This window comes from Narcine bancroftii, chromosome 6, assembly GCF_036971445.1.
Source record: "Narcine bancroftii isolate sNarBan1 chromosome 6, sNarBan1.hap1, whole genome shotgun sequence".
Taxonomy (NCBI): Eukaryota; Metazoa; Chordata; class Chondrichthyes; order Torpediniformes; family Narcinidae; genus Narcine; species Narcine bancroftii.
The window spans coordinates 84,429,734-84,455,745 of NC_091474.1; the positions used below are offsets into that span (position 1 = coordinate 84,429,734).

General features: G+C 40.8%; 1 long non-coding RNA gene and 1 pseudogene across 3 annotated transcripts in view; both read right to left on the bottom strand.

The window, feature by feature from the left end:
- The window catches only part of LOC138737546 (uncharacterized), a 127,610-nt gene extending 111,288 nt beyond the window's left edge, over positions 1–16,322 (bottom strand). For 2 of the 3 annotated variants that reach the window (XR_011341011.1, XR_011341012.1), the window contains exons 1-2: positions 16,245–16,322; positions 14,688–14,785 (exon numbers count right to left, since the gene is read on the bottom strand). This is a non-coding gene — a long non-coding RNA (uncharacterized lncRNA). Of the gene's footprint in view, positions 1–12,230; positions 12,534–14,687; positions 14,786–16,244 lie in introns of those variants that run through there. The other variant, XR_011341013.1, reaches the window with a different exon arrangement.
- On the bottom strand, positions 8,473–8,901 carry LOC138736828 (ferritin heavy chain, oocyte isoform-like; annotated as a pseudogene).
- Positions 16,323–26,012: the final 9,690 nt, after the last annotated feature.

Consider the following 26,012-nt stretch of genomic DNA (forward strand, 5'->3'; position numbering starts at 1 on the left):
CACCCCCACCATCTTTTCTCCCGTCTCCTTTTCTCTCTCTCTCTCTCTCTATCTCTCTCTCTCTACTTTTCCATCTGACTCCTTTCAGAGAGCCAAAATCAATTCTCACCTTTCTTCACCTGTCCTCTTATTATATTCAATTAAAACCTTTTTTCTTCTGTGGTCTGCACTCCACCCCTGCCGTTCTTCCTGTCTCTCCTTTTTTGCTCATTTCTTGATGAAGGGCTCTGGCCTGAAACATCGGTAATATATCTTTACCTCCTATGGGTGCTGCGAGATGTGCCGAGTCCTCCAGTATTTCTGTGCTTTTACTACAATCACAGCATCTGCAGACTATCAGCAGCCATTAAGGTTTTCCAGTCATGTCAGTTCTTTCTGTTTGCTCCAACTCAAAGCCCTTATTTTATTTTGTAGTCTGTGGTATTTCACCATCAGCTCAAGACCTTAATTTAACAGAATAATCCTAAATGGGTTCAGTGATTAATAATCATTCCCTCACTCTGCACATTAATCATGCATTACATCAAAAGTCAAAGCTGACAAACAAGAGCTTCTTGTCAAATCAAAATCCAATATTAATTCCTGTTTAAAAAACCGTACAGATGGCTTCATAACATCACAGTATTGGTGCAGTGAAAGAGCATTTAATTGATGCCAATCAATATAGTTAAGGGGAAATATCCAAACCTGTTTCAGACAATTGCAATTATATTTTAATCCTTAATTAATCTGATGAAGTGCTACTGAAATGAAGTGCTGTATTTGTCAAATGGGGAAAAAAGGGTTTCAATGGAGTCAATACTACCTACACATTTTCAAGTGAAACATGAAAGTCTGCAGACACAGTGAATGAAGTTAAAACAAAATGCTGGAAAACTCAGCAGGTCACGCCACTCCCCATTCTCCCTCTCTTCCCTATCGCTCTGTCTCCTTTCCTCCAACTCTCCACTCCCTTCCCTCTTCATTCACAGAACTATTCCTCCACCCCCCTCATTTGCTGTTGTGCCCCCCCCATCCACATATTACCTCCTCCCTGTGGACCTATTCTCCTCCCCCTGCCCTTTCCTCTGTCCATTTTATTCAGGCACCAGTCTAGAGTTTGATTATATCTTTTTTTTTCCTTTTAAAAAAAAATGTATTTAATTGTTTGCATCATTACAGGAAAAAAAATGAATAAAACATTAATCAAATATCCATAGCCAATGATACAAAAAACTTTTATATTTTTATCCCCATCCCCCCCCCACGCAAAAGTAAGAAAAGCAAAGAAAAGAAACATCTACCATCTACAACAATAATAGCAGATACAATCATTAATTTTTTTTGTAATTCTTTATTTATCGCACTATGAACCATATCAACCAATATATTTACAGATACATCTCTTTAATATTCACAGTGACATTTTCTCTTTTTTCCCCCATTCCTCCCTTCCCCCTTCCCACCCCCTCTAAAAACAGTAAATATTGGTCATATAAAATACCATAAAACAATATCTTTATACAAAAGCAATACAAACAAAAAAGATGCATCATCTACTTATTCACAATAAATCTGATCGTGTTTATCTTCTTATCATTTTAGGTGGTGGTGGTCCGAGGCCTGCTCTTTCTGCCATGATCCATATATGGTTCCCAGGCTTCCCCAATCATTATAACTTTGTCTTTTAAATTATATGTGATTTTTTTTCCAATGGGAGACACATAAACTTGGTTATATATTCCCGTTAATGTTTATAGTCATTTAGTCCAACATGGCCATCTTATATCTTTATTTTCACTTTTTTTCCACCTCTTCACCACATCCATCCCTTTTTTCCATCACTGTTTTTTAAGTTTTCCTTTTTAATTTCAATATATGACAATGCACTTAAGACATGAAATACCCCAACAATACCCACAGGCAATAACCCTTTAACCCCAAATGAACCTCCGCTCCTTGGATTGCCCCTTGTCCCTTAACGGCAACCACAACTCCCCTTTCCATTCAGTTTGCGAACTTGTTCGCAGGCGTCAACCGATTTCGCAGTGACCATTATTCTTCCCCCCCCAGCCCCAAGAGAACACTGTTTTCCTATACCTATAACAAAGCTCTCTCTTTTTTTGCCCTTCTTCCCCTTCTCTTATCCATCTTTAAATCTTTATATATATATATATATATAATCTTTACATAATTTTGTATATTTTCTTGCCGGCGATCCTTCTTGTCACTCCTCCTCCTCTCTTCTCCTGTCCTGCAAATGTTCAGCAAATTCTTGGGCTTTCTTTGAGAACAGTCTATTCTGTTCCCCAGGAATAAATACTTAGAGTACTGCTGGATGTCTTAATATAAAGTTATACCCTTTCTTCCATTAGATTGTTTTCGCCGTGTTAAATTCCTTCCTCTTCTTTAAAAGTTCGAAGCTTATGTCTGGGTAAAAAAAAATTTTTATCCCTTATATTCCACTGGCTTATTGTCTTCTCTAACCTTCTTTCTTGCCTACTCTAGTATGTTTTCTCTTGTCGTATGTCTTAGAAATTTTACCAATATGGATCTCGGTTTTTGATGTGGTGGCGGTATCAGTACTAGCACTCTATGGGCCCTTTCAATTTTTCAATTTCTATTTCTTCCTGTGAATCTGTCGTTCCCAGCACCTTCAGGATCCATCCTTTTATAAATTCCTTCATATCTGACCCTTCTTTGCCTTCTTTCGGGCCCACTATTTTTATGTTGTTTCGCCTACTGTAGTTTTCCAAGACGTCAATTTTTTGTGACAATTAATCACGTCTCTTTAATTTTATTTTCGTTCTCTTCCAACTTCCCTCTTAAATCATTTATCTCCATTTCTACAGCAGCTTCTCGTTCCTCCACATTTTCTACTCTTTTCCCTATTTCAGTCATGACCAACTCTAAGCTTTGCATTCCGTCTTCAGTTCTTTTCATTTTTCTTTTGTTTGAACTAAATTCTAATGATAGCCATTCTTTTAATGACCTCATTTGTTCTTCGAAAAAGGCTTTATCTAAACTTTGTCCTTCTATTTTACCACTTTCTTTCCTCTGAAATTCTTGGTCTTCTTCCTCCTCTTCTTCTGTGTCTATATCGATGTCTGTGTCATCTTCTTCTCTTCTCTGTATCTGTGTATCTTCATCCTTCTCTGGTGAACAGCTTCTGTATCCTTGCTGGGCTTCCAGCTGGTGTGTCTCCTGTTGTTGGGCCTCCTGCTGCAGGTCAACCCGTTTTTGGGCCTCCCGCTGCAGGTCGACCCACTGTTGGGCCCCCTGCTGCAGGCCAACCTGCTGTTGGGCCCCCTGTTGCAGGCCTATCCACTGCCAGGCCTCCTGCCACAGGTCATCTCCCTGCCGATCGCCCCATTGTCGCTCACCCTCTTCCAGCCCTTCGTTCTCACCACTTCTTCTTTCTTGTTTGCTTCCCCCAGCCGAACACCCCGATACTGGGCGTCTCTCTGCTGGCCGCTCCACAGCTGGCCACTCCTCAGCTGAGTCCCCCTCCCGCCGCCATTAACCTTTTCTTTTACTTGCACACTACGCATGTGCAACTCTTTGCGCATGCATAGTTGCGCACCTCTTCTTGGCTCTGAGAGCCATTTTTGAAGCCCGCCGGTCGGAGGACACCTCTCCTCTGGGGACTCACCAACACCAGAGATCGGACGCTCCTCTCCATGGTGGCTCTCTGCTCCGATGTGCAGGTAAGGCCTTCTTCTTTCCTCTCCAGTGATTTTCCTTCTTCCCTTTTCTCAGTTATTCTTACTTTTTCTCTTTTGGGCGCCATCTTCTGTCTCTTCTCTGTAACTTTGTCTTTCTCTTCCTGTATTTTATGTTTATTAAGCTCTGTTTTTTCACACTTTTTCTTTTCTCTGGAGAGGGATGGTTCCACCCAACCAGCCACTACTCCATCACATGACTCCCCTCATACAATCATTAATTGTTACTAAAAATTTACTAAGAGGAGTGGATAAGATTGAGGAGGTGGATGGAAAAATATCCATAAAATCTATCTTCTTTGGCTTGGCTTCGCGGACGAAGATTTATGGAGGGGGTAAAAAGTCCACGTCAGCTGCAGGCTCGTTTGTGGCTGACCAGTCCGATGCGGGACAGGCAGACACGATTGCAGCGGTTGCAAGGGAAAATTGGTTGGTTGGGGTTGGGTGTTGGGTTTTTCCTCCTTTGCCTTTTGTCAGTGAGGTGGGCTCTGCGGTCTTCTTCAAAGGAGGCTGCTGCCCGCCAAACTGTGAGGCGCCAAGATGCACGCCTATATATGGTTTCCAAATACTATAAAAATTTTCAACTCTGTTCCTTAAACCTCATGTAATTTTTTCCAAAGGTATACAATTTTGCATCTCATTTTACCATCTACTTAATAACACTTCTCTCTCATCTTTCCATGATATACATTTCTTTGCAGTTGCTATTGCAATACTTTAAAACTTATCTTGGTATTTCTCCAATTTCAATTTATATCTTTTTAATAAATATCTCCAAGTAAAAATATTCTTGGATCCTTTCGTATCATTATCTTCATAATTTGCCCTAATAATAAACTCAGTTCATTCCAAAACCTTTCCACTTTTTCACAAGACCACACTAAATGCAAAAAAGTCCCTATTTCTTTTGCACATCGAAAACACTTCATTGAATAATTAGGATTAAGTCCATTTAACTTATGTGGAGATTAATACAATTGATGAAGAAAATTATATTGAACCATTTGATATCAAATATTTACTGTATTCATAATACTTTCATAACATAATTTTGACCCAATCTCCTCCTGAATTTGTATATTTAAATCTTTCTCCCATTGGATTTTTGATTTATATCACCTTCCGTTTCACTGCCCCTATCGGCACATCCATCCTTCCCTCTACTTGAAGAAGCCTATTCTGTTTGCGTCATTATTCATTGTGGAAATGTTGATTGATGCACAGTTGCTCCAGAACACTGTGGTGAACCTCCCTACCCTGAAGTCATTTGCATTCTCCACTCAAAGTTCAGCAGTGGGACATGAACCCCGAATTTTCAGAATCAGCTGGTCATGAGTTTATTGAAGCCTTTCTGCTAATCATGAGAAAGACAAAGTTGTCCAACTCTTTTTACCACACCATGGGATAACCACCCTCACACATTTCATATAATCATCATCAATTAGTGTCACCATCCCTTGTGTGTAATGTACAATACAGAAATTATATCTCGTCCACCAGTGTTATCCCAGGGCTAGCTCTGGCACCATCCATTCAATTTACATTGAGCATCCCTCTCCTCTTTTCAGTGTTTCAGGTCAGGGCCATTCATCAGGTGTGGCAAATATTTGATTAAGGGGTCAGACGCAAAACAATGGTTACCCTTAATTCCTGGTGGATGTTGTGTGACCTCCTGAGTTTCTGCAGGTGAAAGTAAAGCTACTTTAAGATCCTCATATTCCCATCAACTCCTCCCAGATTTTACAATGGGAGGAAAATGGAACACTTGAAGGAAACAAAGATGTCACAGAGAAAACATGCAAGCTCCACAATAGAGTGAATCCAGGTCATTGGAGTAGTGAGGCAACAGCTGGCCACTGTGCTCCCTCTATCGTTCATAGCCTTTCACAAAAGTTCCCAATTCACAAAGACCCTTGTGTGGAAAGGAGCCTCATCCCGATTTTGAATCCTGATAAGCCTGGTTAGAATTTTGATCATCCAAATGAACAGTTCCTCAACATCTAACCTGTTAGACAAAACATACAGAAAATAGCTAACTGATGACAATTTCAATCAAGCAAAGTACATTTTGATCAAGTGTCCTGGGAAAGACAAAGGTTGCTGTGGGGCCAAACGAATTACAATTGGCTTTGTGTGCCCTTGACTAACACCTTAGTCATTCTCAACCTTTTCTTTTTGGCTTGGCCCCCCTGAGGACTCTGCTCAAAGTTTATGGGCCCCCTTCCCTGTAAAGCAGCCAAGTTTAGTTGCTACTTTTCTCCTACTGACTACAGTAAAAAAACCCATGAAATATTTACAGTGAAACCCCCATTTTACGCATCTCAATTTAACACGAATCGCAATGTCACTGGACTCAGGCATTGGGCTGCTGGCAGGAGCGTCGACGTCGGGAAAGACAAGGCAATTCCAAACACAGATGCACACGGGTTTATACTCAGACACTCTGATATTTCCAACACAAGTACTGCAACATTGGGTCAGATAAGTGGGTCCGTAAGTGCATTCCGCATCACACACTTTATTTGTTTCCTCCTGGCGAAATTGCCATCTCTGGTTGATAAAAAATTTAATTTGTGTCTTAATTTCAACTGAAACCCTGATTTAGCATGACCCCACTCTTTCCACAATGAGATTTTATGGACCCCCAATGATCGTGTTATAACGGGGGAACCATGAGGTGAAAATAAAACAAGGTTTTTACTTCAATGTGCTTAAGGGCCTCCATTGAGACAGATCAGGTGGGGGAAATGACATTATTAGCACAGCTGCAGGTTAAAAGAGGCAGGGAGGTCTATTGAAAAGGAATTCTCGTCAGTTCACACACTGAGCTGCAAATAGCCATATAGCATTTTGTGTAAGTTAGCGATCACTCTGTTTGTTCCAACCAAATAAGTTTTACACAGAGTGAGAGGACAAAGTTGTGAGGTTCTGTTCCTGCTGGCTTTTAAATCGTTACTGTGTAGTTTGGATAGAGTTTAGAAACAGAAAATGCTTGAAACACTCAGAACATCAGGCAGCATCTGTGAAAACAGAACTCTTCTGTTTTTTAACCCCGATTTCCAATATCTACAGTTTGTATTTGATGTTTGCTAATATTTAGCATGGTTAGCATAACGCTGTTACAGCACCAGCATCTGGGACCTGGGTTCGAATCCCATGTTGTATGAAAGTTCTCCGGGTGTCTGTGTGGGTTTCCTCTCGGTGCGCCGGTTTCCTCCCACCATTTAAAAACATTCCAGGGGTTGTAGGTCAATTGGGTGTAACTGGGCAGCATGGGCCGAAACAGACTGTTACCATTCTGTACGTCAACATTTTTTAAATTGAAAACTTAAATTTAAGCTTTATGCAAGTTTTACAATTTTCTTGTCAAATAATTTCCAGAAGTGGTTTTAAAGCTAAGGGACTCAATGGAAGTATAAACAAGCAGAAAATTACATCAGAAGTTTTCATAAACACTGTTTTGTGCTTTGGACAGAATTAAAGATTACAGGCTCCGATTATATAAAAAAAAAGGCTTGGCACTTATCAAGAAAGCACCCCATAATCTACCTTTGAACCAATAATTGGCTTTTCAGCTTGTTGATGGCAATATTAGCAATCTTGGCAACTGTACACAGACAACACCAACACTTCAGATTTTTGGCACTGATAGAGGAAGAAGGAATGCTCACCTGGACACTCAGAGGCCAGGAATTTTTTAGTGAGAACAATTCCATCTTTACTGACCACATGAATAAAGATGCTTCACACCTTATTGGTTCGCTGCAGATTTATTGAGCAATAATCTGCTGCCAATAAATAGAATCGGTTTATTAATTAAACCTTTGCTAATGAGCTCCAGTTCTAGCTTTGCTGATTGCTTGAGGTTGAGGGTCTAAACTGAGATAAATAAATAAAGCTAAGGGGCTCCTTTGATCTGTGATAACTTGTAGTATTTGAAGAGGAGACCAATTTGGGCACAGCAAGATCACACAAACATCACTGTGATAAGGTAATACAGCTCTTTATGTTTCTGAACTGCAGTCATCGTTGTAGCCACACCTAGCTTGGGATACAGCAAGTTCCCAGCCATACAACCATGAACTAATTGGAGATTCTGACCAAGTCTTCAGATGCTAGTGACAATTGCAATACACCATCGTGCTTGAGAAAATCAACTGCTCACGCAGCATCCACAGGAAGTAAAGTATAACCAACGTATTGGAGTAAAGCACAAAAGTCTCCAGGTCAAACAGTAATGAGTATCTCCACTGTGTTTTTAAACAAAGATATGGACCTGGACACTTTGTCATGGTAATTCCTAACATCAAAAGGAACTTGAGCAAAGGGTGCATGGAAACACCAGCACCTTTAGATTCCCAAGCAAGCCGCACATCATCCAGAGGTCAAAATGTATTATCATTCCTTCCTCGCTGTTGAATCCAAATCCTGGCCCTTCATATCCAACAGCTGGAGTACCTTCACCAGGAAGGTTTTTCTTTAATTTCCAGATCAACTAACGCACACACAAAAACAAAACGGGACTAATCAAATCATTCTCCATTTGTACGATTTCCACATTTTGCATCACGTGTTATGTTCAGCATTTCCAGCATTACCAAGTATGGACTTGGTCAATTCAGGGAGAGCTTGTCAAACAGTTACTCTCTGATACGCTCTATCAGTGACCCCAAAGACTGAGTGAGGAATGATAGGCTTTAATACACATTAGGTTTCGGCTGGCCCAACTCAATTTGCTCGAATGAATGGAAGGGGGCAGGGAGGTCAATCTTTATGGCCAGGTTACAGGGGGAGGGGTTACATGGGGTCGTCTCTTCACGTTGGTGAAGTGATCTCCAAGCTTCGTCACCTGATCATCCAATTCATGACTTTCTAGGAAGTCACATAGATGCTGGTCAGTGTGCCAAGTGAAGAGTTGGTGGAGATCCAGCAGGCTCTGGTTCACATCCCCACCTCCATCTGGAGAGCTCTCTGCATCATTCCCAGAGCATTGCTCCACTCATCCTGCATTAGCTTTTTGATGTCCGCCAGCAAATGCAGCCTCCCCACCAATTCTGGAATTCCATCAGTTTCTCTGCCAGATCCATTTCCTCCTGGGTTTGCTTCCTGAAGAACTCAGTGAAGCTACACCATCCCACTCAGAGTAGAAAGACATGGACAGATAAGATGAACAGAGGTGAACGTTAAAATAAAAACACATGCTAAAGAAACTCAGCCCGTCAAACCGTGCACTTTATATAGCAAAGATAAAAGATATATAACCAACATGTCTGGCTTGAGCACTTCATCAAAGCATGGAAAAATGACAGCAGGTACCCAAACAAAATGGTGGGGGGCGGTAGGGGGGGGGGGAGAACACTGACTCAAAGGCAGGAGGTAATAGGTAGAGAAGGGAGAGAGGGCACAGCTGTAAACCGGTGGAGGAGGGATGGCTCTGTGAATAGAGAGGGAAGGGGTGGAGAGCAGGAGGAAAAAATACAGAGCGAAAGGGAAGGGAGGGAGAATGGGGAGTGAGCTAACAGAAACCAGAGAAGTTGACATTAATGCCATCCAGTTAGAGAGAACCCCATCGTAAAAGCAAGTGATGTTCCTCTAATTTACGGGTGATCTTGGTGGGATCGTACATGAGGCCATGGGTGAATGTTGAGCTGCTCGTTTAGTATCACCACAGTCTGTGTTCTTCCAAATAAAAATAATCCATAAGCACTTTTACACAGCCGCTGAGAAACAGAAAATTAATGCACATGTTCTGCTCCACTGGCAGTGTGAAAATGTCCTGATGGAATTTATTTGCTGAATTCCATCAAGTAATTTTTCCACCAAGACCCCTACATATTTTTACAGAGTGGCTGCTGTCTAAATTGACCGCAGGCACTCCGTATGAAATTGGGCTGATGAATGCAACATTCACTCTCCGAAAATATCTGCAACACAGGAAGGCAGTGTAAATGTGCTGTGTCATGGAGCACTCCAGAGGTAAGTATGCAAATTTTTAAAAAAAACATAATTTTTCCTTGATACTGTGTAAAAAAAAATCAAAATCTACCCTCTCTGTACTATCAAACACAAGTCAGATGGACATCTGGGAGAACTGCAGAACTTCAAGGCAGCTCACCTGTTCAATGGCATTAAGGGAGGGGACTTTTAAACTCACATTGGCAGCAATCCTCAAATCCCAAAAATGAATGAGAAAAAGTTTGCCATGTTAAAATCATTATCCAGATGTCGAACACTCTGTTTACTGTCTAGACTGGCCATACAGCACAATTGCATCGTTTTCCTGCCTGCCAGCCAATTAGAGAGATTTGTTACAATCAATAAGAAGTAAAAAGTAACAATAAAACGCTAATGGCTGCACAGAATTTTCAAGTAAACTGCGAGACAAGTCTCCATAATGATCCCACCTCTAATGGTTATCAGCAACTTTGATGGCTTCCTAACAGTAGTTCAATAATCATCGACTGCTCTGCATTGAAATGCTTTGCTTGGTGCTAATGCTTGGGCAGAGCTACCCAGATTAACGGAAGATGCTTTCAGGTTTCTGCTTGTGCTCTGCTGCCTCTTTCCAGTCTGTTCTGGGAAAAAGTCCCAGAGACAGGAATTTTATTAATTTATTCAAAAGAGAAAAACTAACAACAGTGATTGGCCTGGAATATATCATCGGACAAGGTTGTTGGGGTCTGGAGTTGTTTGTTGGCCAGATTGGTTTGTGGGGGAGGTCACAGATTCTCCTCGCTGATAGTTTTTCTGTTACTGATAACATTGAACAAGGAAGATTTGATTCCTGAACACTTTTGGGTGTATTTTGGGCTGTTGATCACAAAAATAACCTTAAAATTTTCCTATCATCTGGTTTCCAAATGTCATCTTTTGTTTCCTAAATATATTAGAAATGCAAGTTAACGGGGACGGATTTGATTAACGGGGTTTTTTTTTCCATTTTTTTTCTTTTGAGATATTTTGATAAAATGGGTTTAATTGAGAAGTTTATACTATGTATGATTAAGGAACTATTTGAGAAGTACACATTGTCTGTCTTTTCCTATATTTCATACCATGTATTGGATTGTTATGTGTATGTTTTCTTTACTAAATGCAATAAATACATTTTAAAAGGAAAAATATGAAAACAAATTGGAAGATGACATTTCAATTAGACAGCTCAAAGAGTCACATGCTCCCATCCTGTGTTGAATGGTCCTATATTTAACAAAAAAGAAAACTTTCCCATCATGCATTGATTTTTAGATAAAACCTATTTTTGTGATTTCCTGAGATATTTAAGTTTACTAATGATTGCCCTGAAAGGAAGCTGTTTTGGTCAGTCTAAGCATTGCCCTCAGTGAAGGTGCTATGCAAATGTTGTCTTGGGCCTGGGCATGCTTAGTCAGGATAGATGCAGACAGGCTATAAAAACTGCTTACATATATAGATCAGTGGTTTTCAAACTCTTTCTTTCTACTCACATACCACTTTAAGTAATCCCTATGCCATCAGTCCTCTGTAATTAGTAAGGGATTACTTAAGGTAGTATGAGAGAGGGAAGGGAAGGTTGAAAATCACCGCTCGAGATCCAAATGTTACTGAAATATTTTGGGTGAGAAGAATTGTCATTTGTCCATTTCCTTTGGAGTTATGAAACCATGCACATAACGAGTCAATTAGGTACGATTAAAACAGTGGTTTTCCCACTTTTTCTTTCCACCCACATTAAGGTGGGAAGCTGATTTAATTAATCAGATAGATGAGAATGATTGGATGCAATTATGTAAAAAAATGACTAAAATTATTAATGTTAGATATAGGTTGGTTCAATATAATTTTTTTCATCTGTTACATATAACTCCTCAAAAATAAAAAAAATTGAACCCTATACTATCAGATAGCTGTTTTAGATGTGACCAAGAAGTCAGATCATTTCTGCATTCTACTTGGAAGTGTCCTAAAGTTAAACATTTTTGGTTGGAAGTTGGAAAATTTTTGGAACCAATAACAAGGGTTAAGTTCCCATGGGATCCAATGCTATTTTTGTTGAGTGATATTAGGGCTATCAGACCCAAAATGAAATTATGTATCAAATTGAATTTGTACAAATTGCTTTAGCAGTTTCTGGGAAGTGTATAGCCATTACATGAAAATCAGATATGGATTTAGGTATGGAGAGATGGCATGCCAAACTTCATAGTTGTATTTCACTTAAGATAACATAATTTCCAAATAAATATCAGATATTTTGGAAAATATAGTGCCCATATTTGCAATGTGTGGGTATAAAAGTTTAATGAGCTCTCTGAAGACTCCATCTATTAGTAACCTTCTGGCTCCATTACCATTATTAAAATTTTATCAGATATATTTTGTCCCTTTGATGTTCTCCAGTTTCTGATTTTCCTTCTTAATTTATCTTTTTGGGTTTGTGTTTTGAGGGGAGTGGGTAGGGGAGAGGGAAGGAAGGGGGTGGGGGAGTGAAATGACCCCACAAAATATTTTGAAAGTCTTTATTGAAGAAATGCATTCATTGTTGTGGTTTAAATTTTTTAATTAAAAAAATTAATCCCTTACTAATCACAGAGCACTTATGGCACAGGGATTACTTAAGGTGATATGTGAGTGGAAAGAAAAAGATAAAGATTGAATCATGTTGATGCACATATTCTTCAGACAATAGCATTCGCTCTTGGACTTCTTCCCTGCTATTCTTTGTTGCAGTCAGTGACAAACATGGTGAAAGGTTTCACCACTTCATTGTGACCATGGAAAAGCAGTATCAGGGCAACTGGAATCCATCAATGCTGCCCAACTATTGTTGGACACTGGCACAAAAGGCATCAGCTGCTGAGTACAAATGAAAATCAGTGGCAAAACATTTTTAGGTCGGTCGAACTAACACAAAATATGTCAGCATCATTATGCGATTAAACCAACGAAATTTAATAAAAGTTAATTTCATGTCTCTCAAACTTCCTACATGATGAAGCAAACCTAAAAATATCTTTGTGTTCAGCTTGACGTATCTCTATTATATTTCCCAATTTTTTTTCAGGAAACAGAACATGTGCAAAAATTTGTTGTCCAGTCTAATCTACCAGTTATATTCATCATTAATGATAGTAGATACTCACATTTTGTTGCAAATTTATTTCTATTTCTTAGCTACCCTAGAATTTGAAGTCACATCTACAGGCCAATAGCCCAGATGTTTAGGTACCAGGCTGATGTCTAAACCCATGTACCCCAGTCCATTTTCCTGTGTCCTCAGGGCATGTTTTAATTTGGATCCAATGTTGTTGAGGCAATCAACCATATGGATAGCAACTCATCAAGTTTATTCTTAATAAAGATATAGAGAGAATGGAAGGGTGTAAGGAACATTTCAAGGATGATATCAGCAGTGCATGGGAATTCTTGTCAGGACTGGAGGAAGAGCTTGGATCATTTTTCATTTGTTATGGTAAATACATGGTGTATATTTTATGTGATTTTAAAATATCATGACTACACAATCACACCAAGAAAATAAATGGAACTTGCAATTTTATAACTTAAAAATCACTGCATTTGCAATCCCCAAAGATAAGCAGATGGATACTGCTTGCCACAACATTGTATAACTGGATTGTGAATATTAATGTCTTCTGGTGACATTAATTATATTGAATTTGCTTGGCAAAGGCTTTGAAGCCACTATTATGAAGCAGACCAAGGAATAGTTCAATGCTATTAAACAAGTTGATAAATTGCTGCTAATATATAACAAATCTACAGTTGATGTGTGCCATTAGCAAATATTACTGAGTCACAAAATATCTGAATGTGTTTGGCTTCAGTAAATTAATCCAAAACTGTGAATCTGCGTAGAACAGTTAGGAATCGGTATAAAATGTTCACACTATCATTAAATGGGGAGTTGTGAGTTGAGATTCAACTTAATTTCACTCCTTAATGTATTAAATTTCCACTAGCTTCACTGAGGAAAAATTGCAATGGGCTGATGATTTATTCTCACCAACCCTTTAAATTATTGGAAAGTTTTAAAAAAATGAATTCACTGCCCTTCCCTAAGCAATATAATAGAGACTGGAGATCAATAGAAAGTTGAGCTTTGATTTTTGAATGATATGGATCAATATTAACCACTTAAATTATTAATATTAAATAATAACAGTTCTAAAAGGGCATGTAGGAACATAGGGTATACATCTGAATAAATCCTTGAGAATACCAGAGAATGTTGAGGGAGCAGTTTTTAAACCTAGTGGAATCATCAAATCCATAAATAGCTGTGCAAACACAAAAAGCAGGAAAGCTATGTTAAACCTGTACAAAATGCAAGTTTGGCTCCAAGTGAAGTATTGCAACCAATTCTAGTCTTGCTAATTTAGAAAGAACATGAAAGTCCTTTAAAATTGTTGTTTTTTTTCTTCTCTATATTGCAGTCAGTTGTTTATATTTCCTTATTTGTGCACTGTGTTCAGCTTTTATTTGCACTACCAATAAGCGGTCATTCTGCCTGGCCCACAGGAAAAAGAATCTCCGGTTTGTTTGTGATGTCATGTGCTTTCTCTGACAATAAATCTGAAATCTAAAATCTAGTTAAATGATCAGGACAAGAGGGAGGCAAGGCAGTTCTATGCAGAGAGCAATTATGACCTGGACTCCACAACTTGCAGAGGTGATGCAAACAGATCAGCCAATGCCCGCAAAGAAAAAAATTGGATGAGCATTTAAGGGAAAATAATTTACAAACACTGGGGGAAGAGAGCGTGGAAATGAGGCTGTTTGCTCTGCTGGGAGCTGGCATGGTCTCCATCGACCTGCAGCTATTCAAGGAATCAAGATAACTATTAAAAATAATACTGAAATAAGTGGGCAAGAAGAGTTTAAGATAATCTGATTGAACAGCAGAACATTGTCAAAAGAGAGTGAAACACAAGAATCTACAGACGCTGTGATTGTTGTAAAAACACGAATGCTTGAGGAACTCACCAGGTTCTTCAGTGTCATAGGAACTAATGATACATTACCGACATTTCCAGCCGGAGCCCTTCTTCAAGGTATCAGTAACAACCAGGCAGCTGCCTGTACTGAATGAGTGGGGGAGGAGAATGGACCAACAGACAAAAAGTGTTAATTGGATACAATGTGAGGACAGGAGAGAGAAAAGGGGAGAATTAATTGGGAGATGGGGGTTGTTTATGGCTCTGTGAAAAAAGAGAGAGTTAGACAGTGAAAGGAACTGAGGCATAGGTAAAGATGGGGGCTAATGGAAACTGAGAAGTCGATGTTAATGCCAACTAGTTAGAAGGCACCTAAACGCAATACGAGGTGTTGATCCTCCAATTTGCAGATGTTAACTGATTGGAATTCTTTGATTGCAAATAGGAGCCAATTGTCTATGTCAGAATAACTGGAATTCTGTGTCGATCAATGCAATCATGGAAAATTTTAATTTTTAATTAAAAAATAATTTAAATTTGTACACTTTTGGCCCACAAAGCCATCCCGTGCATTTCATCCAATTAACCTACAAACCCCACTAGGTTTTGAATGGTGCGAGAAAACCAGAGCCCTCGGCAGAAACCCACGTGGACACAGGGAGAAGGTACAAAGCCCTTACAGAGCACTGGATTCGAACCCCGTCCTGATCGCTGGCACTGGGACAGCATTGCGTTAACTGTGCCCCCAATGTTGCTAGTAATTTCATGGAAAAATGGCAACCAAACATCCAGGGTTGCAAAGATGTCTTTACCTCTTCTTTTTAAAATAGGAAACAATGGGAGGGAAAATTCATTTACCACCCATGAGGACAGTTTCTGACCAACATATTCACTGCTTAGTGAGAACTGGACACACAATGCAAAACAAATGCCATATGACAAAACACTGCATGGCTTTTTATTTATTCAATCTGCCAAAAATCTTGGATTGACTTTGAAAGACAGTTGATTGATTTGATTCCAGGGCTGCTTGAATGAAAATAGATAAATGTTGCTGGAGGTTGAAAGAGCTTTGTGGCAAATGGAAAAAAAAGACATTTGGGAATTACCACAGGGGATTTTGCGTGAGAGCAAATCAGAATCCTGTTTAAGGCAACCCGTTTCTTGCCTCTTGATTCTAGGCTGCCAATTCACTTTTACCTGCCTTGTTCTATCACCCAGGACTAATTTCTAGCCCATAGTTCCACACCATAGTGTTCACTCAGATCCCTTAAAAAAGACAGACATTGGCTTCACAGAGCAATACTTTCAAGCGTAAGTGTATAGATTACAAAGAAAGGGCGTAGCATTAGCTCAACACTGTTGCAGTGCTAATGATCGGGGCCAGGCTTTGAATCGCACACGAAGGAATTTTTATGTTTTCCCTGTGTCTGTGTGGGTTTTTCCCGGGGCCTTGGGTTTCCTCCCACCATTCAAAACGTACCGGGGGTGGGGGGGGGGGGGGGGGGGAGGGATGTAGTTTAATTGGGCTGCACACACACAGGCTCATGGGCCAAAAGGGCCTGTTACCGTGCTGTATGTCTAAATTTAAAGACTGGCGGCTCACCCAAACAACAGAAGAACTGGCTCACAGACAACTCCACAGCAGATCTGACTGTGAGAGCTCCAGGTGCGGGACAAGCCCACAGCCTAGTGGCTGAAGTCATAAAGGTCCCAGGAGTCACATCATCGGGTTCCGAGGGATTTAAATGCACGTAAGAGTTCTATTGAAGTCAGATGGTTCAACTCACTTTCAACTCTGCATAGTTCTTTAATTTGCTGCGAGCCTAGTGCAACTACATTGGTGACCTCGATAGTCTAAATGGCACTTGGACCCAATGATGCACGCAGCATGCAGTTTCACTGAAACTGTCAACTGTCTGGACCTTGCATCCACAGGTCCCGTTCGAACAGGCTGAACCCCAATTCCAGGTCAGACAAATCGTTTTGGATGCCACAAGGTACGGTGTGGTCAGTTCACTCGACAGGAAACAGCCGCCCAAATCATCGACTTCCTATACCAGCCACCAGTGTGGACAGGTATGAAACAATCAAGGTGCTCCTGATCTGTACTTTTGTCCTCCCGCCGTGAGCGCGCAGCGCGGTTGCTCCACATGGACAGCCTAGGTGACCGTGCGCCATCAGCCTTAATAAATGAGATGCTTGCACTAGCAGATGGCCATTAGCCATGTTTACTGTCTGAACAAGTCTTTCTCGAGCAGATGCCAGACGATGATTTCAGTGACCCACTCAGTGCACATCCAGCCTATAGTCAGTGCTGGCACAGCTAATTGGGACCCAGCTGCACCACACCACGGCCTACCATCCACAGTCCAACGGACTGGTAGAGTGTTTCCACTGGCACCTGGTTGATCCTGAAGGTGCACCTCCGAGGCCCAGGTTAGATGAACGAACTCCCATGGGTGCTTCTTGGCATCCGCACGGCTCCCAAAGACTTAGCCACTTAGGCAGAGTTGGTATCTGGCACCCCACTGACGGTCCCAGGCGAGCTTGTGCCTGCAGCCTGTGGCACAGAGAAGACACCTGTGCCAGTGTTCACAAGACTCAGAGAAGGTGGGTACATCAGCTCCTGTCCCAACCTCATGCCATGGTCTGACACCTTCCTTTGTCCCAAGGACCTCTGGGACTGCAACTACGTCTTTGTCCACCAGACTCCACTCCAGCAGCCGTACGAAGGCCCATATAAGGTGGTGCACCAAAACGGAACCATGTGCATCCACAACATGAGTGACCATGAGGAGATCTTCACCATTGACCACCTCAAGCCAGTGCACCTCGACCTGGAACACTCTATGACTGTGCCACCCCCACGCTGACGAGGTCAGTCACCCAAATGGACTGAAGAGGAATTGACCGTGGACTCCACACCTCCTAATGCTGGTTCTGGGGGGTGGTCATGTGGCAGCTCACCCACACAACAGGCGAACCTGCGGCAGATCTGTGAGACCTCCGGGTGCGGGTCAAGCCCACAGCCTGGCGGCTGACATCATAACGGGCCTGGGAGTCACAAGCATCATCGGGTTCAGAGTTGGTTCAATTCACTTTCGACTCTACGTGGTTCTTCCACTCGCTGCATGCCTAGTGTGACTACAATACATAAAATTTAAATTTACAAAAAACATAATTAGTTAGAAATCAGAAAAAACCATAATGCTGGGTCACTGAAATCACCGTCTGGCATCTGCTCGAGAAAGACTTGTTCAGACAGTAAACATGGCTAATGGCCATCTGCTAGTGCAAGCATCTCATTTATTAAGGCTGATGGCGCACGGTCACCTAGGCTGTCCATGTGGAGCAACCGCGCTGCGCGCTCACGGCGGGAGGACAAAAGTACATGCCCAACAGCCAGGGAGAACCTATGGAGACAGAAACATGGCCACTCTTTCTGATCAATGGCCCTTCTTCTGAAGGTTTGGCATTACATCGGAAACCTGGCAAATTTCTACAGAGGTGTGCTGGAAGGTATGCTGCCCGGCTGCATCACGGTCTAGTATGGGGACACCAATAAACCCGAGTGCAAAGCCCTCCAAAGGTAATGGACACAACCAAGGACATCACAGCAAAACACTCCCCACAATCAAGAACAGGAAACGCTGCTGTCAGAGAGCAGCAGCAATCAAGGATCCACACGACCCAGCACAGGCTCAGTTCTCGCTGCCACCATCAGGTACAAGATCCACACCACCAAGTTCAGGAACAGCTGCTACCCGGCCACCATCTAGACTCCTCAACAACAAAATCAATCAGGGACTCACTTAAGGGCTCTTACTTTTCCACTGATTTTTTTTTTGCTCTATGTTCATTTGTTTACGTATGTACATTGAGTACAATTTTGCACTATCAACAAGTGGCAATTCTGCCTCACCCACAGGTAAAAGAATCTCAGGGTTGTATGTGGTGTCATGTATGTACTGTCAATAAATCTGATGAAATGTCACTGTCCAGGGTTATTTGCTGTTTTTATCTCCACTGATGCTGTCTGAACAGCTGAGCATTTGCAGCATTTTTTTTCTTAAATAACAAGTTTTTTAATGTAACAGGTTTAATCTGAGTACGAGCTGCATAAATTGCTACATGGTAATCATGACAAATCCAACTCTACATATCTTGATACTATCCAGTTATCTGTCCAACCCAGTGCTTTTCAAACTTTTTCTTTCTACTCACATACCAACTTAAGTAATTGCTCAGCCATAGGTCCTCTGTCATTAGTAAGGGATTACTTAAGGTAGTATGAGAGAGGGAAGGGAAGGTTGAAAATCACTGTCAAGATCCAATTGTTACTGAAATATTTTGGTTGAGAAAAATTGTCATTGGCCCATTTCCATTGGAATTATGAAACCATGCACATCATGAGTCAATTAGGTTTGATTAAAACAGTGGTTTTCAAACTTTTTTCTTTCCACCCACATACCACCCTTACTAATGGCAGAGGACCTATGGCATAGGGAATACTTAAGGTGGTATGTGAGTGGAAGAAAAAGTTTGAAAACCGCTAGTCTAACCAAACAAGGCACTTGCCATAAACCCTTGGTCTTTTCATTGAAGTTTATATTGCCATGTAGAGGCAATGCTTCTTTTTTGTTGCTCACTGACATGTTTGTACATCCCAGGGAAACAAATCCGAACGATCTTCCATAAGTTATTAAATAATAATTTCCATTCTGTTTCAATCAATAATTATAGAAAGAAGACAAATGTTAAGCACAACATACCTGCGAAGTATTAAAAACATTGCACATCATTCCAAAAGCATTACCTTTTCCACCAAAAGGTTTTTCTTGATCCTGCTTTGTTTTGGCTTTCATGGCTGCAACTTCATATGCAATGTTAAATTGCGCTTTTTACTTAAATCTTGCTGCCTCAACATTCATACAATTAATGCCTCTTGTTGGGGATGTGGAGTAAACTTCTACAGTCCCAAGAACTGTCATCATTTGGATGACAGAAAAATATGATGGAGGATAGATTTATAATCATTCCTAACACTGGAATTATTTTAGAATAATCGTGAGATAATGTGATCAAAATTCATAATAAAAGAACTCAGAGAATTCCTTGTGTTCCAAGCTTACCGAGGGTGCCCATGTAGAAACAGAAATTTAAGTTTCCAAGTGAGTGAACAACATCCGCGAGATCTTTCAGATAATGGCAGAATGGTTAGCGTCGCGGTTGGCACAACTCCAGCGACTCGGGTTCAAACCTCCCCACTGCCTACAACCATGACTGCATGGGTTTCCTCCAATATTCCAAAGATGGCACAATTCTATTACAACACCAGCGACTCGGGTTCAACCTCCCCGCTGCCTACAACCATGACTGCATGGGTTTCCTCCAATATTCCAAAGATGGCATAATTCTATTACAACAACAGCGACTCAGGTTCAAACCACCCCCGCTGCCTACAACCATGACTGCATGGGTTTCCTCCAATATTCCAAAGATGGCACAATTCTATTACAACACCAGCGACGCGGGTTCAACCTCACCATTGCCTACAACCATGACTGCATGGGTTTCCTCCAATATTCCAAAGTTGGCACAATTCTATTACAACACCAGCGACTCGGGTTCAAACCTCCCCCGCTGCCTACAACCACGACTGCATGGGTTTCCTCCAATATTCCAAAGTTGGCACAATTCTATTACAACACCAGCGACTCGGGTTCAACCTCCCCGCTGCCTACAACCATGACTGCATGGGTTTCCTCCAATATTCCAAAGATAGCACAATTCTATTACAACACCAGCGACTCGGGTTCAACCTCCCCGCTGCCTACAACCATGACTGCATGGGTTTCCTCCAATATTCCAAAGTTGGCACAATTCTATTACAACACCAGCGACTCCGGTTCAAACCTCCTCCGCTGCCTACAACCATGACTGCATGGGTTTCCTCCAATATTGCAAAGATGTACGGATTAGTATACTAATTAGTCACATGAGCTTGTGGCTCAGAAGAGCCTGTTACCATGTTATATCTCTAAATTTAAACATATAATATTGGAAATAAAGCACTCACAGATCAATAAAGACCAGAACAAACAGAAGAAACTGGAGTATTTCCATATTCTCACTACATTAGATCTCTTCCCCACCTAATATCTCCATAGATATTTGTGACCTTTCTTTAAGTCCTCAGGCAGGAGATTAAGTGAGAGCAGGAACATAGTCTTCAATTAATGGGGGAATGTTTTTTATATTTGTAGTAATTCTGCCTGATTCTATTTGTTCCTATTGTGGAAGAGCCTGTGATCATTGCCACAGACTTGTGCCATGCCCTGGTTTGAGAGAACAGCCTGGATCAAAATTACACAATTTTACATGACACGGATTTTTAATTGCAAGCTCCGCCTTATCCAAATCCATAAAGGGAAGAGGAAAATATTTCAGAGGGAGAAAAAAATGTTGAATCAATGGAATTAAATAACAGCAGGCCTGATGAGTAGGATTTGGTGTGTGGTGAGATTATCACCTGTGTCTCCCATTAATTCAGAAGTGGTGGGTTCAAACCCATTTTATTCATTTGAGCAAAACATTTCAGCTCATGATCCATTATCAAAGGTGAAAGGTTAAGTAGCTCATGGGAACCAGGTATCGGAGACGTGATTCAAGAGGTGCTGAGGACAAAAGAGTCCCCCGAAAGGCTTAGGATGCTGAAAGTTACCTGATCGTTTTGGATGTTCGGATCTGGAGCTCAGTTTACCAATGGATCAAACAGGGGTCTGTGCAGCTGCAGAGGCTGTGGGAGCGCTGGAGGCAAATCCATGGACACTCAGTGACTCTGAAGGGACTCCCTTTTGCTTCTCTTTCTCTCGTACTGTAAGGCGCACCAGGAAAGCCTTATGGCAGGCAAAAGTTAAGCACATTTGTTATATTTTTAATGAATTGTTATATGACAAAAATCTTAAATTTTAAAAGGAGGCTCATTCTTTTCTCTCAAGTGACTATACTGTTGTGAAGAGGAGAGTTATTCCAGATTCCTAGGTCCAATATTTATCCTTCCTCTTCTCAAACAGATTATCTGCACATTATTTTAATTCTCCGTCTAATTCCACTGACCTCTCTCTCTGGTAGCCTGTATTGTTCCAGCAATACCCAATGCAAGTTCAAGGAACAGTACCTCATTTTCTACAGAAGCACATTGAAATTTTCAGGGCTCAATCCTGAACTCAATGATTGATGTAACATTAACTCAGTTAATCTCCATCCATAGATATTGCTCATTTTGGAAGCAGTGTGCAGTGCACAGATTCCACGATATTGCATGTTTAGGACAAATAACTTCAGAACGATCTTCAACCCCTTTATCTTCAATTGTAGGTAAGTGCAAACGAGAGTTCAGAAATAATCTCTTTACCCAGAGAATGATGAGCATGTGGAACAGGCAGTGGTCAAGTTAAATAGGTGAACACCTGTAAAGGAAGCCTCATTGACATATGAGGGACAAAGGAGCAGATGGATGTACACGTGGAAAGAATAATAACATTAAAAATAATCTATTTCTGTGCTACAAATTTTATAAAAAAGGTATTGCAAGCTAACCAGCTCAAGTACAATTAATGAAAAGTACAGCAAAATCACATTATCCAGAATTCTGGCAAAAAAATTGCAGAAAATAAATGTTTAAAATTGCCGACCCCCAGTAGTCAGTTCCCAAATCTATTCAACACGCACTCTCAAGCAACCCGAATACTCACTTATCTAGTATCTATCAATCCCCATAGGTGCCGATACCACGGATTTTACTGTATATGAAGAATGATAGCTATTTTAAAAAATGCTTTGTGAAGGGAGAGATCAGATCTGATCAGCAAGTTCTTAAATGGCCTGCAGGAGACTATGGTCTTGTGCAGACAATGGCTAATGTCAGAATGGCCCTCGTGGGGTTCCTGTTAATCATTAAAGTTGCCATCGTCATCCAGCTTTACAAGTGCTGAGTACAATCATGCAAGATGTGTACTTTGCAAGAACAGATGATAACAAACAATGACAAAGGCAATCACTTACAATGGAAAAGATAGCTGGTGGTCTCTATGGTCCAATCCTCTTCATATAGATGGGCCTGGAAGGATTTGATGCTGCACTGATCTGTCTCTTACTGTGTGTTTCAAAGTGTCATTTGATTAATATAGGAGCTACATTAAATGCCATGAAATTTGCTTCAGAAGATCGGAGTACAATTTTTCAACTTAAATCTCTGATCTCCAGGTGGATTGAATTTTTTGCAGAATCAAATCCTCTCTGCATGAACGTGAGGAATTGCCGATTGATGTTTGTGACTCTTAAAACCCTTTGGCCAATGCACCCAGCTCCAGTGACCCATTATCAAACTGCCCTTCGTTCATTATGGCTGGGTCAACTTCACAAGTATCCATCCCTCATTCAGACCTACATTTACTCAATCTAATGCATTCTTAGCAAACAAACAGAAGTAAAACCTCATTCTAATTACTTTTTCAGTTCCATTTTTTTTTTAAAATTAATTTAGAGACTCAGTGTAACGGCAAATCAAGCATTTATTTTCCATTCATAATTGCTTGAAACCATACTAAGGAGCTGCCTTCTGGAACCTCTGTGGTCTAGTTATAGGCAGCCAATTACCACAATCACCAGGTCCCAAAAATTATGTTGCATCAATTACAAATGCTCATCTTGTGAAGCCCAATTAGATTTCCTCATTTTCATCCCAACTTGGGTTTGTTTCAAGACTTTCTTTTTAAAACTCCATGGTATTTCTCTACCATATCCTTGCTATTGAACCCAGCTGTTTACCCAGATTATATTCAGATTTTGCAGTCTCAATCATTTTTCTGGAGCAAACCAGTCAATTCCTTGAGTTAGTTTTACCCCTTCCAGAGATTAAATTTCAAGTTCATTGTCACACACATACTGAAGTGACAAGATGTTGTTTCACGAAAAGACCAGTTAGACACTTTATATATAGAAAAACAAGACATATTTCAGTAGCATAGAATCACAGAGAGAAAGAGAGAGAGAGAGAGAGATCAGATGATACAGAGGAAAAGTAACTATTTTATTATTTTGAGGTTCATTCAGGGATCTGATAACAGCAAAAAAAGTGACTGAGAATCTGATGCATGATCTTCTTCTCTTGCATCTGACAGCACTTTATATCCCTATCCTGTTACCATCATCACAGTGAGAATACACTATTTCTACATATTTTTCATAACTTCAAGGTGTCCTACCAAAGGAAAAAAAATGATACCCTTCCCACCTCATAACCTTTTATTTTTCTTTCATCCATGTGCCTGTCTAAGAGTCTCTTAAATCCCCCTAATGTTTCATCCTGTACTATATCCCCTGGCAAAGCATTCTAGTCCACAACACTCTGTAAAACTTACCCCTGATGTCTCCCCTAAACATTCCTCCCTTCACTTTGTGAAGGGATGTCCCCGGGTGTTTGCTATTCCCACCCTGGGAAAAAGATTGCTTGCTGTCCACCTTATCTATGCCTTTCTTGTAGACCTCAATTAAGTCACCTCTTATCCTTCTTCGCTCCAGAGAGAAAAGTTCTAGCTCTGCTCACCTTGCCTCGTAAGACATTATCCAATCACAATGAAATACTTCTTTAAGTCCCAATTTAATCATGGGAAACAGATTTATGCATAGCAAGTTCCCCAGATAATTGCATGATTTTTCTTTATTATTTGTTGAAGAATAGTTATTAACCAAGATAGAGGGTCTGATGCAGGGTCTCGACCCGAAACATGGACCAATCCTCTTCCTAACCCCTCTAGTTCCTCCAAGAGTTTTTTTTTTGTTCAGCTGACAGCATCTACAACCCATCAGAGTGATCGCCCCTGATTTTTGATCTGACGGAGGATTATTTGGTTCATCAGAGAGGACAGATGGCCCTTCAAGTTGATACGTCATCTGCTCCAGAAGAGTGGCAGCTGCACAGAGCAAGGCTCAAATCCACAACCTGTGCTATCCTCAAGTCACAGGCCAGCTCAGTTTCTTTCCACGATTGGAGGTCAATTTGGATTGAACACAAATTATGAATGCAACGTGTTGCACACTGCATCTGAAGTTCCAGTCATTTAAGTAGTTGGAGAATGATTAGAGAACATAATGCAGAGAACCACCACCAAGTTGTCAAATCCCAGGATTCTGAACATTCATAATGCAGTTGACATTAGATCAATGAGCAGTGTTGGCTGTAAATTAAGATATATTACACAATGTAAAGTATTTTATCATTAATTCTTTCATGATAAAGCGCAGAGGCAGTAGCAGAAGTCATTTGTCTAACAGGCTTGCCAGTCCCAAGTTGACACGGTTCATAAGGCAGGCACAGAAGAAAGCAAAGGACAGTACAAAATTTCCATTCAAATGAGAGGATGCAGTTTCAAGGTGAGCAGCAGAAGTGCTTCGATTTCGATGTAGAAATCAGCATTTTAAAATTTCAGGTGTCACAGCTAAGTTTGAAATCAGAGATACAACAGCATGGAAACAGGTCCTCAGATTTCTGATTTATTGTCAGAGTACACAAATGACATACAACCCTGAAATTCCTTTTTTCTGTGGGCACAGAACAATTACCACTATTGGTTGTACAAAAATTAACTGCATACAGTGTAAATATGTAAGCAAACTGAATGTGCAATACAGAGAGAACAAAAAGAAAGCCAATAAAGTGCACAAGAAAGAGTCCTTAATTGAGTCCCTGACTGAGTTTGTTGTTGAGGAGCCCGACAGCGGAGGGGTAGCGGCTGTTTCTGAACCTGATGGTGAGTCTTGTGGCACCTCTACCTTTCTCCTGATGGCAGTGGTGGTGTTGATCCTCGATGATAGCTGCTACTCTCCAATAGCAGTGTTCCCTGTAGATGTACTCAATGGGGAGAGGCTTTTTCCTGTGATATCCTGGGCTGTGTCCACTACCTCTTGGAGGGCTTTATGCTCAGGGGTATCGGTGTACTTATACCAGACCATGATGCAGCCAGTCAGCACATGTTCTACCACACCTCTGTAGAAATTTCCCAGTGTTTCTGATGTCATACCAAACCTCCGCAAACTCCTGAGGAAGTCAAGGCACGATGTGCTTTCTGCACAATGCCATTAATGTGTGGGTCCAGGAAAGATCCTTTGAGATAGTGACTCCCAAGAACTTAAATTTGCTCACCCTCATCCTTCAGCACAACTCACCAATGCTGACCAAGTTATCAACATGAGCTGACCCTACTTGCCTGTGTTTGGCTCATGTTATTCTAAATCTTTCCTGCCCATGCACTATTCTAAAAATATGAAATATAAATGTACTCACTTCCACCACTACATCCAGCAGCTT